The sequence below is a fragment of the Bos indicus x Bos taurus genome, chromosome 24 (genome assembly GCF_003369695.1).
Source record: "Bos indicus x Bos taurus breed Angus x Brahman F1 hybrid chromosome 24, Bos_hybrid_MaternalHap_v2.0, whole genome shotgun sequence".
NCBI lineage: Eukaryota > Metazoa > Chordata > Mammalia > Artiodactyla > Bovidae > Bos > Bos indicus x Bos taurus.
The window spans coordinates 9,875,215-9,894,414 of NC_040099.1; positions in this window are offsets into that span (position 1 = coordinate 9,875,215).

A 19,200-nucleotide genomic window follows, 5' to 3' on the forward strand; every position below is an offset into this window, starting at 1 on the left:
CTGATCGTGGAGGGCAGAGGAGGCTGGGCATTTGTATTTGTAAGTATAGGCTGTTCATAGCTTCTGAGAGGTTTTGGATGAAAGACTACTTTTCCTTTCCAGCCCGGGGTCATGTTTAGCTTTCCTCTTCATGCCCTGGGCCATTATCTTGGAAGCTGATACTGCACTTTTATTTTCGCCATTCAGTGAGATGGAAAGTGGAGTAGGAACGCACACCCGGATCCTAAGAGTTCATTCACAAGCTATCCTTCCGGTTACTTCAGGCGTCCTACAAACGCCATGATTTCACTACTTCTAAGTTAGTGATTCTGGAACTGTCTTATCTCCTCAGCTAACTGCTCATGTGCATCTCTTGGGTTTTAGCTTGTCTTCCTTCTTGCTTGTTAAAAAGTAAACCTAATGATGTTGGCATTTAATCTGTTTCAGCAGTTTTTAAAATTATGAAATGCAATCTTAGAAGCCATTCTAGTATCACTGCATTCTTTCAGATTGATTGATTTAAAATTCCATTTTCATTCTGCCATGACATTTTGGTCTGAAGAAAAGATAAATGCTGATGTGGATACTGATCATATTATCATAATTTTAATCATGGAGTTGTTCCTTTGAGAAGGGATCATGACTTATTCATCTTTCTATTTCATCAGGCATTTAGAAATGGATCTCGCATATGGCATAGTTTTAATAATAATGTTGATGATAAGGGTTAAATTTACTGAGCGTTTACCATACACAGGCCTTTGACAAGTCCTCAATAATCCTACAAGAGTATTATGAGGTAGGTACCGATAGCATTTCATGTTATAGATAAGGGAACATAAGCTCTGAGAGGTGAAATAACTTGCTCATGGTTAAATGCCTACTGATGTCTGATTTAGAATGTGAACCCTGATATTCTCACCGTAGAGACTGTGCCATAAAATATTTTAACCTAAATGCTATTTTCCAAAGCCAGGGCTCTAATTTGCAGGTTTTTCTTCATTTGTATGATATAACTGATCAAACATATAATCTTGTATTCAGAGTATCTCTCCTAGTTCTACCAAAATACAGTCTCCAGACAAAATGACTTATTTTTGTTTGCTAATTTGTTACTAAATACTTCACCTACAACTATATAAGACCAACACTTGACTTTAGAATTAAAAATTAATTGTTCTTAAAGTTAATTTTAAATATGAAAATCCAAATGTTTGATAAAATACAATATAGAACTTTATCCCAACTTATAGTCTTGGTTGAGTTTTCACATGTTCTATAGTCACAGCATACATTTATAAACAAATAATAAGCCCAGGAAAAGAATATTTAGAGTAACAACAATCTAGAGACTTAATTTATTAAATAAAGTTAGTGGTAAACCACCAAATATAGCAAAATAGAAACTCAAAAATTCAAATAATTATCAGTTAAATATAACTCAAACTTGTGAAGACATAACATTTCATTTTACCAAAGCATTCACATTTATGGTGACTTTTTATAAAATATTTTAAATTGCTGCACTCTGAGACTAATCATTTACTGGTCTATAGATTAATAGCATGGGTTTGGTGTCATACTTTCCTGGCATAATGAAGCAATTCACTATCTCACTAGGAGTCCAAAAGTAATTCTCAGAAATATAATTCACAACTCATTATATTTTAACATGACATATTTCAGGACATATATCAAGTTGTCTGCATCTTCATCTCCCCAAGTCACAATTAAAATGAGTTAATGAAATCATTATCCAACTTGCTCATTCTCACCATTTATATATGATGCAACCTGTTATTTATGATATTATTGATCTTCTAATATACACCATAAAAATAAATTCTTTTCTCTTGCAGTGGTTATAGTAATGAAATATTTTTTAAGAAATGTTATATGTACTTAAAAAGCACCAATTTATACTATATTTACTTAAACATTGAACTAATTTGGTAAGATGGAAAAATGTCTAGCTTCCATTTAAGCAACATTTCAGTCCCCTATTATCTGTGATAATACACTAAGGAGAACCATCACACTATGAATAATTTTCTTTGACTGGCCCAAGCAGATAACCTCAAATTAATCTAAAAATGGAAAAGAAGAATATTGTGAAATATTTGGAAAGATAAAAATTAGGATAAAATTTTATTAAAATATGAAATAGTTTGAACATATTTCTTTAGACATATTTGAACTTATTTGATAAACTCTGTGAGATCTTAAGTTTTGAGAATAATCTTAAGTTTGATGGTCTGCCTCCTAGACTCAGTGGGTTGGTCATCCTGCTCCCAGTATCCACTAAAGCTGATGGTATATTAATTAATAAAAGATAGATGAATAAATAAAGAAGATGGGGTATATATATACAATGAAATATTACTCAGCCATAAAAAGGAATGAAATTGGGTCATTTGTAAAAATGTGGATAGACCAGGAGTCTGTCATACAGAGTGAAGTAAGTCAGAAAGAGAAAAACAAATATCATATATTAATGTGTATATATAAAATCTAGAAAAGTGGTATAGGTGATCTTATTTGAAAAGCAGAAATAGAGACACAGACTATGGACACTAAAGGGGGAATGGAGGAGGGTGGGATAAGTTGGGGGATTGGGATCGGCATATATACACGACCATGTATAAAATAGATGACTAATGAGAACCTACTAATAGCTCAGGGAACGCTACTCAGTGCTCTGTAGTGACCCAAAGGGGAAGGACATCCAAAAAAAGAGGGGCTGTATTTATTTGTATAGCTGATTCACTTTGCTGTACAATAGAAACTAACACAACATTATAAAACTCCAATAAAATTAATTTTACAAAATCTGTTAAAAAAGAGAGAGACTGCAGTACTCTAAAGTCTGTGTGGATTTCCCTCATAGTTAAATGTTTGTCAGTCTTCATTTTCAATCTGTGAGCTATGACTTTGCCTGCATCTGATTTGAAATTAAAAAAGTTAAATTTAAGATGCTGATGAAATTCTATTTTTAAATAAAAGGCTCATATATATTACTACTTTATAATAACAGAATAGATTTTTTCCTTTACAATATCAATTTAAAATTTTGATAATCATAATTAAATTAGCATTGTTAAAATATGGCAAAAAATAAAATTTGACTTTTGCTCTGGGACTTAATGTAACTTTGGGCATGTAATTTATCTCTTGCTGAGCTCCACTAAGTTTTTATAAAATTAAAACTCACCTCATAAGTTTTCGTGACATTCATAGCCTGACACTTATTAGTATTAAATTAGTGGAAATATAATTATTAATAATCATGTACTGTTTTATTCATTGTTATTAATTACTTTTGAAACAGTGTTGTAGGCTTAGTCACGAATTATTCTCAATAGTTTCTAAAGTCATATTTTTGAAATGTCATATTGTAGCAATAATTTCCGTAATTGGAAAAGTGGGTTATTTTATGACTGTTAGCAGAGAATTAGATACGTCCTTTTCCCCTAAAACTTAGTATGAAAACTGTTTAAACACATATAAGCTGTTCTCATATTATTTTGCAAATTTACCTTCATTGCTTTCTTTTATTCCTTGATGCAACATAAAAATATTTATTTAATGAATTCCTAATTTCCAGTATCTATTGTAACATAAGTTTCATTTGATGTAAATTAATTCATCTAAAATATTAAATAAATGTCTGGAATACATCCAATAAATACATGTAGAATATTTATCAAATGTGTTGCATTGTGATAATTATAATTATTATTAAATCTAATATATATAATCTAAAGGATTTTCACTTCCCAAGCATGGATATGGTCTAGGTAAGATAAGCACTTTTTTAAATGTTGCTTTAGAAATTTACTTCATAAAAATGGAAAATTTTGTGTTTCACAAAAGGCAACTTGTCATATGATGTTATATGCTTTATTTTTTGGGAACAGATCCTCATTATTGATGCTATGGATGCATTTTTTAAGGATGAACTAGCAACTGAACAGTCTTGCCTTTCCTGTCTTACTGTTGATAACAATGGAATCTGATAAACTAATAGTGAGATGGAATATTGTACAACGACCACCAGATGTCGCCAAACTACACTGTTTGGAAAGAACCTGGCTCAGACTCACACTTCCATGAATAAATGGAGAATAGCAGTGACAGCGGAGAAGGCAATGGCACCCCACTCCAGTACTCTTGCCTGGAGAATCCCATGGACGGAGGAGACTGGTAGGCTGCAGTCCGTGGAGTCGCGAAGAGTCGGACACGACTGAGCGACTTCACTTTCACTTTTCACTTTCATGCATTGGAGAAGGAAATGGCAACCCACTCCAGTGTTCTTGCCTGGAGAATCCCAGGGATGGGGGACCCTGGTGGGCTGCCGTCTATGGGGTCGCACAGAGTCGGACACGACAAGCGACTTAGCAGCAGCAGTAGCAGCAGCAGCAGTGACAGGGCACAAAATATTCATTGGGAGGACTGATGCTGAAGCGGCAGCTCCAATACTTTGGCCACCTGATACGAAGAGTCGACTTATTGGAAAAGACCCCTGATGCTGGGAAAGATTGAAGGCAGGAGGAGAAGGGGACGATGGAAGATAAGACGGTTGGATGGCATCACCGACTCAACGGACATGAGTTTGAATACACTGGGAGCTGGTGATGGACAGGGAGGCCTGGCGTGCTGCGGTTCATGGGGTCGCAAAGAGTCAGACACAACTGAGCGACTGAACAACAACAAAAATAAGAGCAAAAAAAAATATTTTTCAGAAAAACAATTTAAGAAAATTGATAATAGGAAAGAAACTACGTGGACTTTATTTTCTCCCAAGAAACATATCTGTGATGGGAAGCGTCTAAGGCCGCGGTCACCGTGAATACTGACCTTCCGCAGCAGTGACTGAAGGATGAGCTGTCTGGGGAAGGAGGCCTTCGGAGTGGCCGCTTGCTGCGATAATCCAGGAGGCCCTGGGTGAGCGCCGAGGTATCAGTACAACTGAAGCCAGAAACGGAAGAGCAGCCTGATGTGAGGCTGGAATAGACAGTGAGGGGGTGTAGCACGGGCTTTGGTAGGACATCAAACAGGTCTATGCAGAACGGTGAAGTTGCTGCCGGTTTACAAGCTACTATGGTAACATCTGCATGGGAGGGCACGCACTGTGGTAAGAGACAATCCGTGGGAGAGGAATAAGAGTCTGGATTATGGGGAACGGATCTAGAAAGAATAAGGAAAATAAGACTGGCTAGGTCCCTGCACAGGAGAAATCTCCCCCAGCACCTTCACCTTGGGAGCTTGTCTCATTCAGCGGGAAGGTGCCTCCCAGACCAGCCAGAGAATTCACTCGCTACGACTCTGAAACAGCTCCACCAGCAGGAGGAGCGGCTGGACTTAGAAATGTCTGTCTATGCCAAACGTGAGATAGGGTTCACAGGGAGCTTCCCAGAGTGCAGAGCAGTGGAAGCTTTCCTGTGCCCTCCGAATGGCTCCCAATGCACTTAGTGACACCGGTGAAGGCAGCTTGCTCATTGGAGAAATGGGGAAAGAAAGGGAATGGTCCTACAATTGTGATTGGTGACTGACAATCTCCTTCTAAAGGAGAAACGGGTATTAAAAAGAACAACAAGACTTCTGTTTATGGTACAGTACCAGGATGTACGTTTCTTCTTTTATAGAACATAAGTTTATTTTGTACCCATGCAATGGTCATGAACTTGGGCAAACTTCGGGAGATGGTGAGGGGCAGGAAGGCCTGGCATGCTGCAGTCCATGGAATCAAACATGACTGGGCGACTGAGCAGCAACAACAAAGTTTATTTTAGGGCCAGGTGATTGACAATAAATTTGGTTATTATTTGTTTATTTTATGGTCATCAATTTATCATACATGATGAATCCCAAGTTTCCCTAAACTTACAAAAGGTATGTTAATCACTTATGTTTTGAGCTGAAAACATTTCTCATACTGAGGTTAAACAGCACTGAAAGAGAAAATCTTTACAACATGGTATTTGAAACATGAAGCGCTAATTCTCTGCTGTGTGTGTAAACATGAATTTTAAAATTGGATTTTAAAAGCCTTAACTTTATTTTTATAGCAACCTCATTCACAGTTTCAGATTTTATCAATAGCCAGAAGAATTCACCAATAGCCAACATTTTCAAAAGCCAGAAAATAATTATTTCACTAAAGAACTGCTAAACATGGATTGCCATTTCCTTCTCCAAAACATGAATAAGCATCATTATAAGATTCTGTGTGTGTGTGCATGTGTGTGTGTGTGTGTGTGTGTACTCAGTCACTCAGTCATATCTGACTCTTTGTGACCCCATGGACTGTAACCCGACAGGCTCCTCTGTCCATGGCATTCTCTAGACAAGAACACTGGAGTGGGTTGCCATTTCCTCCTCTAAGGCATATTCCTTGACCAAGGGATCGAACCTGAGTCTCCTGCAATGGCAGGCAGATTCTTTACCTCTGAGCCACCTGGGAATCTAAGATTCCGTAAGGTATGTCAACTTCTCAATTGTCCTCACACTTAGAGGTGGGCAACAGAATGTAGGTATTAAGAAGTTATCTGTGGAGATAATCTTTTCTCATATGAATGAAGTAAGCATTTCTCTAGATGACTCTTCTTTGTGGTTGTTCTGAAATGCTCAACTACATTTGAGTAGTTGAGCCAATATTCAACTACATTTCTGGTAATTTGAGTATTTTTTCAAGTTCCAAACTTTTGAGTTGATCTATGATAGCTTTGACTTAATTGATATGACATAGGAAAAATTATGTACTTAGATAATTAGATAAATACAGATGGAATTATCTCTTTTAGCCCATAATTTATATCATTCCTATTTATGTGAGGTGTGAGGTAAAGGAAAAGAGCATAAACGATGAAAATAAGTGATCTAGTGTGCTTCTTGACATAGAGTTTATAAAAAGTAAAGCTACACAAAATACAGTGATAGGGATTACATAGAAATTAAAAGTTGGGAGCTAAGAAGATTTTCCCGTGATGAATTAGCATTATGTAAAGAATATAATTGTGTCAAGAAATTTGAAATAATCAAGATAGTGGTGCTTCAAGAATTCTTATATTTTTCAAAAGAACAGAACTTTTAACTTGGAACCATCATATCAACTTTTCATCCTCTGGAGCTATATTAACCTTTAAAAATTATCATATAAAGTGAAATATACTTTTTGTACAACTTAAGTAGGCCAATTTAATCTCTTCTCTTATGAAAAACACAGGTATTATTTTTAAATGACTTTCATCTGCAAATAGCTTTAAAATCTTGGAAAGGAGTCATTTGCTTTTTAGATTCTTAAAAGGTTTGGGTATCTCCATGGACACATTTATACTATCTCCAATGTCTTCCTTCATTAACCATGCTACAGCATCTGACTCGTGATCTGTACAATTTATTAGAAAGTAGAAAGAAGTGTATTTATAAACCTGAAAAATAGCTATTTTCAGTCTGTCTAGATCTTTAAGTTGTAGCCTACAATTCAGTATTCTAGGTAAAAAAATTTTGATTTCTTCTTTAATTTTTATTAAAGAGCAAATTAGTGTTCAGCGAATGTTTTTAAATTTTGGGGGCTTTGTCACACGTAATCTGTTTCTATTGAATTCTTATCCTTCCATTTTCAACAAAGAGGCTGCTCTCAGGAAGGACGCTGAACTGGGTGTACTCTAACAGCACCTGGCTGTTCATCTGATTGAGGACAAAACTAGAAAAATTTCACCCTCCTACTTTCAGGCTCTGCTAAAAAATATTTCTCTTTAGAATAATAGCTAAAGCAGAATTATGTAATAAATAACAGAACAATTACAGAAGACATGCATTTTTCTGTGTCCCTAGGCAGACATATCTTCTTTCCTCTTAAGCTTCAGTTGAAATATTTCTTCTCTTTAATGTGCACATTCTTGGACCTGAATCCTGAGAGATTCTCTGTTTTCACATTGGTCTCAAGCTAGCTAAATCAGTCAGTCCTTCTCTTATATAGGAATCTTTTATTTTTTTAATCCAGTAAAAATCTGCATGTTACATACAAATACTGGTATGGAGAAATAACTGCAGATTTTCAATGATAGCTGAGATTGTCCTATCTTTTTAGTTGAAAAGAGAAAAACTTTTAAGTGTTATATTTGTCACTATTAATAAAGAGCTGAACTTGTAAATCTTAGACTTAAAATTTTAACATTAAAAAATCATAATTAATTTGGCTCCAAGATAGAATATGAGAGGCATATATAACAAAGATGCATATATAATAAAGAATTGATGCTGAAGCTGAAACACCAATACTTTGGCCACTTGATGCAAAGAACTGACTCATTGGAAAAGACCCTGATGCTGGGAAAGATTGAAGGCAGGAGGAGAAGGGGACAACAGAGGATGAGATGGTTGGATGGCATCACTGACTTGATGACCAAGAGTTTGAGTAAGCTCCGGGAGTGGGTGATGGACAGGGAAGCCTGGCATGTTGCAGTCCATGGGTCGCAAAGAGTTGGACACAACTGAGCAACTGAACTGAACTAACATAACAAAGGACGATTGAGTTTTTGGTTGTGGTGTTATTTTTCTATTCTGCATTATCTATTACCAACTCGGAGTCATCCCCAGCACCCAAGGACTTGTAGTACTCAGCATATGGTTGTACTCACAGCTAAGATTTACTACAGTGGCTGCGTGAGGATGTGACGCTGGGCCAGTAAGGAGGAAAGACACATCAGGTGGAGTCAGAGAAATCCAGGCACTAGTTTCCTGTACTTTCTCCCATTCCCTGGTGGGAGTCACTCAGAGCACGACCTTTTTACAAGCAGCAACATGCATCATTGTGGGTGCATAGTATTTTTGTCCAGGGAAGCCCCTTTGTGACTTAATGGTTGAGTTTTACTGAGGACTAATCATGTAGACAGGCTTCCCTGGTTGCTCAGTGGTGAAGAATCTGCCTTCCAATGCAGGAGACATGGGTTCAGTCCCTGTGTTGGGAAGATCCCTGGTAGAAGAAAATGGCAATCCACTCCAGTATTCTTACCAGGAAAATCTCATGGACAGAGGAGTCTGGCTGGCTACAGTCCATGGGGTTGCAAAGGGTTGGACACAACTTAGAGACTAAATGACAACAATCATGTAGCCACTTTCCACCTATGAAAATTCTGGACTTCTAGAAGGAAATCAAATATTCACACTGTAGAAACAGTCTGGACAGGCTAGCAACACCCCGTAAGTAAGCCCTTCTTACATCAAACCTGCATATTCTTCCCTGCATGCAGACATGCAGATAACTGCAAATATATGCAAACATCTGCAAGTATTAAAAATCCTATTGAAAAATAATTTCTGGTGGCTATTGATCCCTGGTGTAGACTGAACACTTGATCATGGGGTACCCTGACCTGTCCTTCATGAAACTGATGTGAACATAGTCATAGTACTACAAGGAAAGTCAGACTTAAGACAGTTCTGAAGGAGAGAGCACAGCAAGTGCTTTAGATTATTATGGTAATTATGCCTGTTACATTGAATCCTGTCCCTCAACCCACATCTACAGCATCACAGGGAAATTACTATGACTCATTGACTCTTGAAGAAGATATTGTTTTTTTGGCCTTTGGATGATTCTGCACTAAAAGTGGAACACATGAAACTAGATAGCTTGAGGATTATAATTTCACCTAGTCATGGCCCCGAATGACCATGACAGAAATGCTTTCAATGAGCAAAATTTGAAACAGTGAATGTGGAACTTCCCACTCTATCTGGAAGAGGTTATGAAGCAAGAGTAGATTAATGTTGATTCTTAACAGCTTTACTGAGGTATGATTAACATACAATGATCCATACATATTCATGCTGTGCAGTTTGATAAGATCATATACACATCCATTACCACAGTTAAGAGAGTGAACAAATCGAGCACTTTCAAAAGTCTCCATGTGACATTTTGTAATCTCTCTTCCTCATCCCTCCCCAGATCTCCCTCCTAGACAACTAGTGTTTTGTTTATATGTCACAGGGAATTAGTATTTTTGTTTCCAGTGAACAGAATCACATAGTATATACCTTTGTTGCCTGACTATTTTCATTTACAATTATTTATAAGTATATTTCAATAATTATTTTTCCCGAATACAACTCTATTGTTTGTATACACTACAGTTTGTTTATACTTTTCCTGATTGATAAATTTTGAGTTATTTCTAGGTTTTGTGATTACAAACATAACTGATATAAATACATACAAAATGTATACGAACATATGGCTCCTTTCCTCTTTGGGTAAAAGGTTAGGAATGAAACAACCAGGTCATATGGTAAAAGATTGATTAATTTTTGTGATAGTCATAAGCGTTGACTGGATCACAAGTCAAGTGATATCTGCTGCTGCTGCTAAGTCGCTTCAGTTGTGTCTGACTGTGTGACCCCATAGACAGCAGCCCACCAGACTCTGCTGTCCCTGGGATTCTTCAGGCAAGAACACTGGAGTGGGTTGCCATTTCCTTCTCCAATGCATGAAGGTGAAAAGAGAAAGTGAAGTCGCTCAGTCGTGTCCGACTCTTCACAATCCCATGGACTGCAGCCTACCAGGCTCCTCCATCCATGGGATTCTCCAGGCGAGAATACTGGAATGGGGTGCCATTGCCTTCTCCGAAGTGATATCTGGTGAATTGTTATTTCTGGGTGATCTGTGAGGGTATTTCTGGGGGAGATTACATTTGAATCAGAGAGCTGAGTAAAGCAGATGGCCCTCCCCAATGAGAAAAGGCATCATCCAACGTACTGAGGATCTAAACAACACAACAAGAGCAAAAGGAAGAAACCTTGGCTTTACTCTTTACATAATTGCTGAGCTGGAATGTTGATCTTCTCCTGCCCTCAGCACTCTTGGTTCTTAAACTTTTGGACTCAGACTAGAGTCTAGATCATCAACTTTCTACCTTTCAGGCCTTCAAATTACATCTTGGGCTTTCCTGTGTTTCCAGTTTGCAGACTGCAAATCCTGTGACTCTCAATCTTCACAATCACATGAGCCAATACCTTGTCATAATTTCTGTCTATGTATATCCTAGAACTGGTTTCTTTGGAGAACCCTGACTAATACAGCTTTTTGATAACCTGTCAAACTCTTTCCTAATGTGATTACACCATTTTACAGTCCACCAGGATTATATGAGCATTCCACTTCTGCTGATTGTATGATTGTATGAACATTCCACAGTCTCATCAAACTTCCGAAAAATAGAAGAGGTGGGGACATTTCCTAAATAATTTTGTTGCTGGTATTACTTCATTATCAGAACCAGATGATGACACCATAAGAAAACTAGAGACTATATCCCTTCTAGGTGAAAAATATCCTCAACAAAATATGAGCAACAATTATGAAAAGTGAATGCAACAATATATGAAAAGGACAATGCCCATGACTGCATGGGATTTATCTTAAGAATGCAAGATGTTTTATAAGAAAGTCAGTTAATTAACACACTACATTGGAGGATTGAAAGAGTGAAATATACAACCATCCCAAATGACAAAAGAAAAACATTTTACAAAAATCCAAAACCCCTTTGTGATAAAATTACTCAGGAAACCAGGAGCATAAAGAAGCTTACTCAACATGATAAGGGGCATGCATGAAAAATCCACAGCTAACACTTTACACAATAGTGAAAAACCTACAGCTTTCCCTTGAGATCAGAAAGTGGACAAAAAAAATCTTGCTTTCATCACTGCTATTCAATAATGTACCACAAGCTTGGGTTAAAATAATGAAGCAATAAATGGCATCCAAATTAGAAAGAAAGAAGTAAAATTACCAAGAGTAAATACTGAAGTGGAAAAAATTCTAGGTTCAATGGCAGGAATTTTCAGTATGTGGTTGCCTCAAAAACCAGGGACCACAGCCCTAGAGAAGCTATTCATTTTTCTGACAGACTCAGAGCCCTGTTCAGGAACTGGAGTAAGGAAAAGGAAATTTGTCTCTTTCAGCATTAGCTTCTATGCTGGATAACTGTTGTGATTTTCAATGCAGTTGCATCAGTGGTTATCTTCTCTCAGTTTCTGGCAAATTTTGGCTTTTTGATATTTGCAAGTGTTCATTTTTTTTCTATATATATTTTTACAGGGATTATTTTTAGATGCTATTAAGTAGTATCTACTTGAAAAAAAGATAGGAAACTGATGATAACACAGGAAAGTGAATGAAGATTACTAACTGCTCTCATTGTAATAGGAACTTTTCTGATGTCTCAGCAGGGAAAGAATCCACTTGCTAATGCAAAAGACACAGGAGAGTTGGGTTCAATCCCTGAATCGGGAAGGTCCCCTAGAGAAAAAATGGCAGTCCACTCCAGTATTCTTGCCTGAGAAATCAATGGACAGAGGAGCCTGTGGGCAACAGTCCAAAGGGTTGCAAAGAGTCAAGCAAGAGTGAGCATGCATGTTATATTAAAATTAGAGATGTCAATAAAAAAGTGACTTTAGTAATGGAAAACATTTAGTTATTTTTAAAATAATTTTACTAAAATATTTAAAATTAGCATTTTTGTAGTTTGGGGGCCCTTATTAAAGCAATTTCTTTTCATTAACATCATGCAGAAAATAAGTTTTATTTAATTATTTTAATGTGTATTAATTATATAATCTTAAATCATGAATTTGCGGTAGGGAGAGGGCATGAAGAATGAGTGAATCCAGAGTTTGTGAACCTTAGTTCTCTCTTTCTTGCAAGATAAAAATACAAAGAAATAGAGTTTGCCTAGAATTGGAACCCATGAGTACTGACTTTGAAGTCTTCACTTTAAAAATGATAATAAACATTAGAGAAACTAACTGCTGTGAGTCCTGGTGCTCATGGGATGAGGGTATTAGGTACAGGAATTGAAACAGCCTTAAGACTGTGTAGCCATTAGAAAAGCAGTCAAAGAAGATAAATTGAGCTATTTTCACTTTTGCTATACTTTGATTTGTGTGGTTTTTTTTTTTTTTTTTTTGGTATTGATATTGGCTCACTCCATTCAACTGGATAAGTTGCCACTTAAAATGCTGTGATTTCTTAATAGATATAGCTGAGTATAAGGATCAGCTCCTCCAACAGCCATTTCTCTGTTAATTATTTAGTACCAGCAGCATATTGAGTCAATTCTAAAGTAGAAACACAAGCCTAAAATGGCAAACTCAGACATATGTTCAAGAGACACAGAGCTTCTTTTACCAAAAGATTCAATACATTTCCTGGAGCTAGCAACAATAGGGATATTCTATAGCAGTTCACTTACTTTCTCTGGAGCCAAATTACTTTTGTTATTTAGGAAACATGCACAATATTGTTTAAGGCACACAGTCAGCAACCTGATAATGGTAGAAATTTTCGTAAGTGCTTCCAAGACCCTTGGTAAAGACTTAAATCTTAAGGTAAACCAAATTTACAGAATATTTAAAGTATGTGCTGCTAAATAACTGTGATAAGGACCCACCATCTATGCCACACATCAGTACACCACACCATCTCCAATGGGCAAAGGCTTTTGTTGGTATTATCGACTTTAAAAATAGCCACCACCTAAAAGTTGAGAGTTATGTTTTATTTGGCAGAAATTTTTAGGACTTAAGCCCAGGAAGCAGCATCTCAAGTAGCCCTGAGAGAGCTGCTCCGAGGAGGTGGGGTGAGGGGCCAGGTTATATAGAAGTTTGCAGCAAAGGGCAGGTAGTCTGATCATTTAAAGTTTTTTTTAATGAATTAAAAAGAAAAAAATCCCAGACATCTCAATTTAAGAAATTTACTGTTTTTCTCTGGAGAAGGCAATGGCACCCCACTCCAGTACTTTTGCCTGGAAAATCCCATGGACAGAGGAGCCTGGAAAGCTGCGTTCCATGGGGTCGCTGAGGGTCAGACACGACTGAGCGACTTCATTTTCACTTTTCACTTTCATGCATTGAAGAAGGAAATGGCAACCCACTCCAGTGTTCTTGCCTGGAGAATCCCAGGGACGGGGGAGCCTGGTGGGCTGCTGTCTCTGGGGTCGCAGAGTCGGACACAACTGAAGCGACTTAGCAGCAGCAGCAGCAGTGTTTTTCTCTATATGGGAAGATGTAAGAGTCTGGGTGCAACTGAATTCGTCCCTCTTGTATGCATCACAGCTATCTGGGGCCAGTGTCCTGCGCTTTTCACATCCTGAGTCCTTAGTGCTCATTGTAGAAAGTGGATGCAGCCTAGTGGCTGCCAAATCACACAGGTATTCTCCTTCCTGAGTACACTTAGGGCTCAGGAATTCACGATGGGGGGCTGGAATTGTTGATAACTGTGACATCCTTATTTACTGATATGGCAGGAAATACTCCATTTCTCAGAATCATGCTTTAATATTAAGTTTTGCCTTTTTACTCTGCACAACAAGGAAATCTACAGAGTAGAAGCAAATATTTTTAAACTACATATCTGATAAGATGTTGGTATTGAAAATATATGAGGAACTCATACAACTCAATAGCAAAATAAAACAAAATAGCCCAATTAAACAATGAGCCAAGGACTTGAACAAATATTTCTCATAAGACATACAAAAGGGTAACGGTATGTTAAAAGATGCTCAACATTAATAATCATCAGTGAAATTAAAATAAAACTACAGTAAGATATTACTTCATACCTTTCAGGATGGCTATTAAAAAATAAAAACAAAAGATAAATATTGGTGAGTGTGTGGAGAAATTGGGACACTGTTATGCAGTGGATGAGGATGTAAAAGAGTGAGACAACTATGGAAAAAGAATGTGGAAGACCCTCAAAAAATTCAAAACAGACTCCCAAATGATTCACAGTCCAGTGTTTGGGTATATTTACAAAATAATTGAAATTAGGATCTTAAAGAGATATTTGTACTCCCACGTTTATTGCAACTTTATTCATAATAGTTAAGATATGGAAGCAATGTAAATATCCATCCACAGATTCATGTGTAAATAAAATGGTATATACATACAATGAAATTTTATTCAGCTTCATAAAGTAAGACAGCTCTGTTACTTGCTGCAACGTGGCTGGACCCAGAGGCCATTATTCTAAGTGAAACAGGCCTGTTATAGAAAGCCAAGTAGTATATATAGGTAACAGTACGGTATTGTTCTCTTCACAATGTATTAAAGGGTAGGTTTCATGATAAGTGTTTTACAAAACAAAACAACTTCGAAAAACCAAAAACCTCTCTTTGAGGTGGAGTGTGTGTGTATGTGTGTTAGTCGCTCAGCCGTGTCTGACTCTTTGGGACTCCAGGTGAGGAGGTGTTGCGTATATGTATTTCTCTGTTTGTTGAGATGGCATCACAGGTATGCTTGTATGTCCAAACTCTTTAAATTACGTACATTAAATATGTTCCGTTATTTGTATGTCAATTATTCCCCAAGAAACTTGGAGACAAAAAGGAAAGCAAAAAGTTTGCATATTAGTAAATCAAATATGAACTTTCTTCCTTGCTTTCCTACTCATTCTAATTACACTGTGTTTTCCTTATGTTTCCTCTTTCTTCAGTTATGAATGTTGTTTAAATAAACAAAGCCTTACTGAATTCTATAAAAGAGTTGCTACTTTTAGCCAAATCCACAACAGAAGAGAGTCTATTGCAAAACACCCTGGGAAAATAGCAATTTTTTGGAAAATAGAGTTGCATGAAAAATGTCCTGATTAGGAAATTCATATACATAAAGGGTTTGGCTATGGCATTAATTGAATTTTAATATAATTTCTGGATGTAGTTTTTGTTTTTCTAAATGGAGAATTAAAAATCTTAGGATGAATACTTTCACAATTGGTTTTACTTAAATATCCAGTAATGTTTTATATTTGAGACTCTCATAATGACAAGAATTCTTTAGCCTCTCTAAGCACAGAATTATGCAGGTGTTTTTCGAGAATTGGTGGGCAAATGCACTGGGGGCTATGTTCATGAAGAAATGTATTTCTAAGGATTGTTTGGTGTTATCTTTTAATCTTATGATAAACTAAACATACTGTTTGTAATATATTAGTAAACAATCTTCTTATCCACAAACTTAAGGAAACAGAGAGTAGCTTTACATTTTCACATGGTTAGGAAATTATCTCTTGTGAAACATCAAGCATATAGGGTTTTTTTCCCATTATTATTTTTGAAAGACTATGTTGAATAATTGCTTTTTTGTTCGAAAGGAAGTTCTTTGACTCAAATTCAACTATAATCATGGAGATCACCTTATTTAAATTAAAACTGTTTTATAGATGAAAAAAATTGATGTCTAGAAGGCTGAGTTGATTAAAATCATGGATTATTATTGGCATGAGAGATAAGAATCTTCAATACCCACCTTATATCTTATCCCCCCACTGTGCTACTGCAGTTCCATGAGATAAGTAGATTTTAATATCTAACTGCTTAATTATTTAAAAAGCCTCACAATTCCTTCCTCAAAAATATTATTAAGAAATATCATCAAAATGGAAGTTTAAACACTTCAAAATGCTTTTAAAACTAAGGCACTTGCCACATATCTTAAATTAGCTTGCCATTATTGAGATGGCATTCTTGATTAAACCAAAAATTCTGGGCAGGGCCATTGCTTGACTCTTCTCCCAATGAAACTAACAGTGATTCAACCAAATATTTCTACTATACTTGTTCTACAACTTGAATATATCACCTTCATCTTTAAATAACCTTAATTCACCAAACCTTCCCCAAAGTACTTAGAATAAAGTTTTCAAAAATAAATCCTTTAATAGATTACTTAGATGAAAGTCTGGCTGCCACCTTTCACTTTGCTGATTATAGATTACACTTATATATCTTAGTAGTGACATCAAATTAATGATGTATTACAGAGGCAAGTAATCAGCTTGGTGTTTCCTTAATAATGTTTTCCCTCAAGTCATCAGGATCATGCCATTACAGAGATATTACATCGACAGTGGTTTTCACCGGCCTATCATCTGTGCAGTTGGACATCACTCCAGTGATGACAATGCTAATAAATCATTCGCTGCCACCTTAGTACAGAATATTAACTTAGTGCTGCCACGAGGTAATTGAAGAAATGGATTTCTTCTTCTACAACTCATTATCATTGAGGTGGAACCCAATGTCTGCATGCAACCGAGTTTTAGTGAGGCTTCCATGAAAGCAGGATAAACCTCTAGCACTTACGAAACTTTTGGGTCTGCATTGCCTCATCTGTTGGGATTAGAAGTTGCTTCAATCAACAAAATGCTTTTTAATTTGACTAGAACATTGAAATAATTTATCCAACTAGAAAATGCAAATAAGTATAGATAAATAACACAAAAATATATTTATAGATAGATGTTTCATAGGTGGTTATATTTGACTATAACTAAATTAAAAGACACTTACTCCTTGGAAGAAAAGTTATGACCAACCTAGTTAGCATATTGAAAACCAGAGACATTACTTTGCGAAGAAAGGTCCGTCTAGTCAAGGCTGTGGTTTTTCCAGTGGTCATGTATGGATCTGAGAGTTGGACTGTGAAGAAAGCTGAGCGCCGAAGAATTGATGCTTTTGAACTGTGGTGTTGGAGAAGACTCTTGAGAGTCCCTTGGACTGCAAGGAGATCCAACCAGTCCATTCTGGAGGAGATCAGCCCTGGGTGTTCTTTGGAGGAAATGATGCTAAAGTTGAAGCTCCAGTACTTTGGCCACCTCATGCGAAGAGTTGACTCATTGGAAAAGACTGATGCTGGGAAGGATGAGGGGCAGGAGGAGAAAGGGACGACAGAGGATGAGATGGCTGGATGGCATCACTGACTCGATGGATGTGAGTCTGAGTGAACTCCAGGAGTTGGTGATGGACAGGGAGGCCTGGCATGCTGCAATTCATGGGGTCGCAAAGAGTCAGACATGACTGAGCAACAGAACTGACTGATTCTTGTTTTTTAGGGCTTTCCAGGTGATGCTAGTGGTAAAGAACCTGCCTGCCAACTCAGGAGACATAAGATATGTGGGTTTGATCTCTGAGTTGGAAAGATCCTCTGGAGTAGGGAATGGCTATTCACTCTAGTATTCTTGCTGGAGAATTCCACGGTCAGAGGAGCCTGCTGGGCTACAGTCCACGGAATAACATAGAGTCGGACAAGACTGAGCAACCACACTTTTCTCACGTTTGTTTTTAGATTTATTGGTCTGTAACTTTGCATTGTGATTTGGGCAATTTATAGCAATTTAAAAGCAATATATGAGGGTCAGTTCAGTTCAGTTCAGTTCAGTCACTCAGTCGTGTCCGACTCTTTGTGACCCCATGAACCACAGCACGCCAGGCCTCCCTGTCCATCACCAACTCCCGGAGTTCACTCAGACTCACGTCCATTGAGTCAGTGATGCCATCCAGCCATCTCATCCTCTGTCGTCCCCTTCTCCTCCTGCCCCCAATCCCTCCCAGCATCAGAGTCTTTTCCAATGAGTCAACTCTTTGCATGAGGTGGCCAAAATACTGGAGCTTCAGCTTTAGTATCATTCCTTCCAAAGAACACCCAGGACTGATCTCCTTTAGAATGGACTGGTTGGATCTCCTTGCAGTCCAAGGGACTCTCAAGAGTCTTCTCCAACACCACAGTTCAAAAGCATCAATTCTTCGGCGCTCAGCCTTCTTCACAGTCCAACTCTCACATCCATACATGACCACAGGAAAAACCATAGCCTTGACTAGACGGACCTTTGTTGGCAAAGTGATGTCTCTGCTTTTGAATATGCTATCTAGGTTGGACATAACTTTCCTTCCACGGAGTAAGCGTCTTTTAATTTCATGGCTGTAGTCACCATCTGCAGTGATTTTGGAGCCCCCAAAAATAAAGTCTGACACTGTTTCCACTGTTTCCCCATCTATTTCCCATGAAGTGATGGGAAGGGGTGCCATGATCTTCGTTTTCTGAATGTTGAGCTTTAAGCCAACTTTTTATTCTCCACTTTCACTTTCATCAAGAGGTTTTTTAGTTCCTCTTCACTTTCTGCCATAAGGGTGGTGTCATCTGCATATCTGAGGTTATTAATATTTCTTGTAGAAATCTTGATTCCAGCTTGTGTTTCTTTCAGTCCAGTGTTTCTCATGATGTACTCTGCATATAAGTTAAATAAGCAGGGTGACAATATACAGCCTTGATGTACTCCTTTTCCTATTTGGAACCAGTCTGTTGTTCCATGTCCAGTTCTAACTGTTGCTTCCTGACCTGCATACAGGTTTCTCAAGAGGCAGGTCA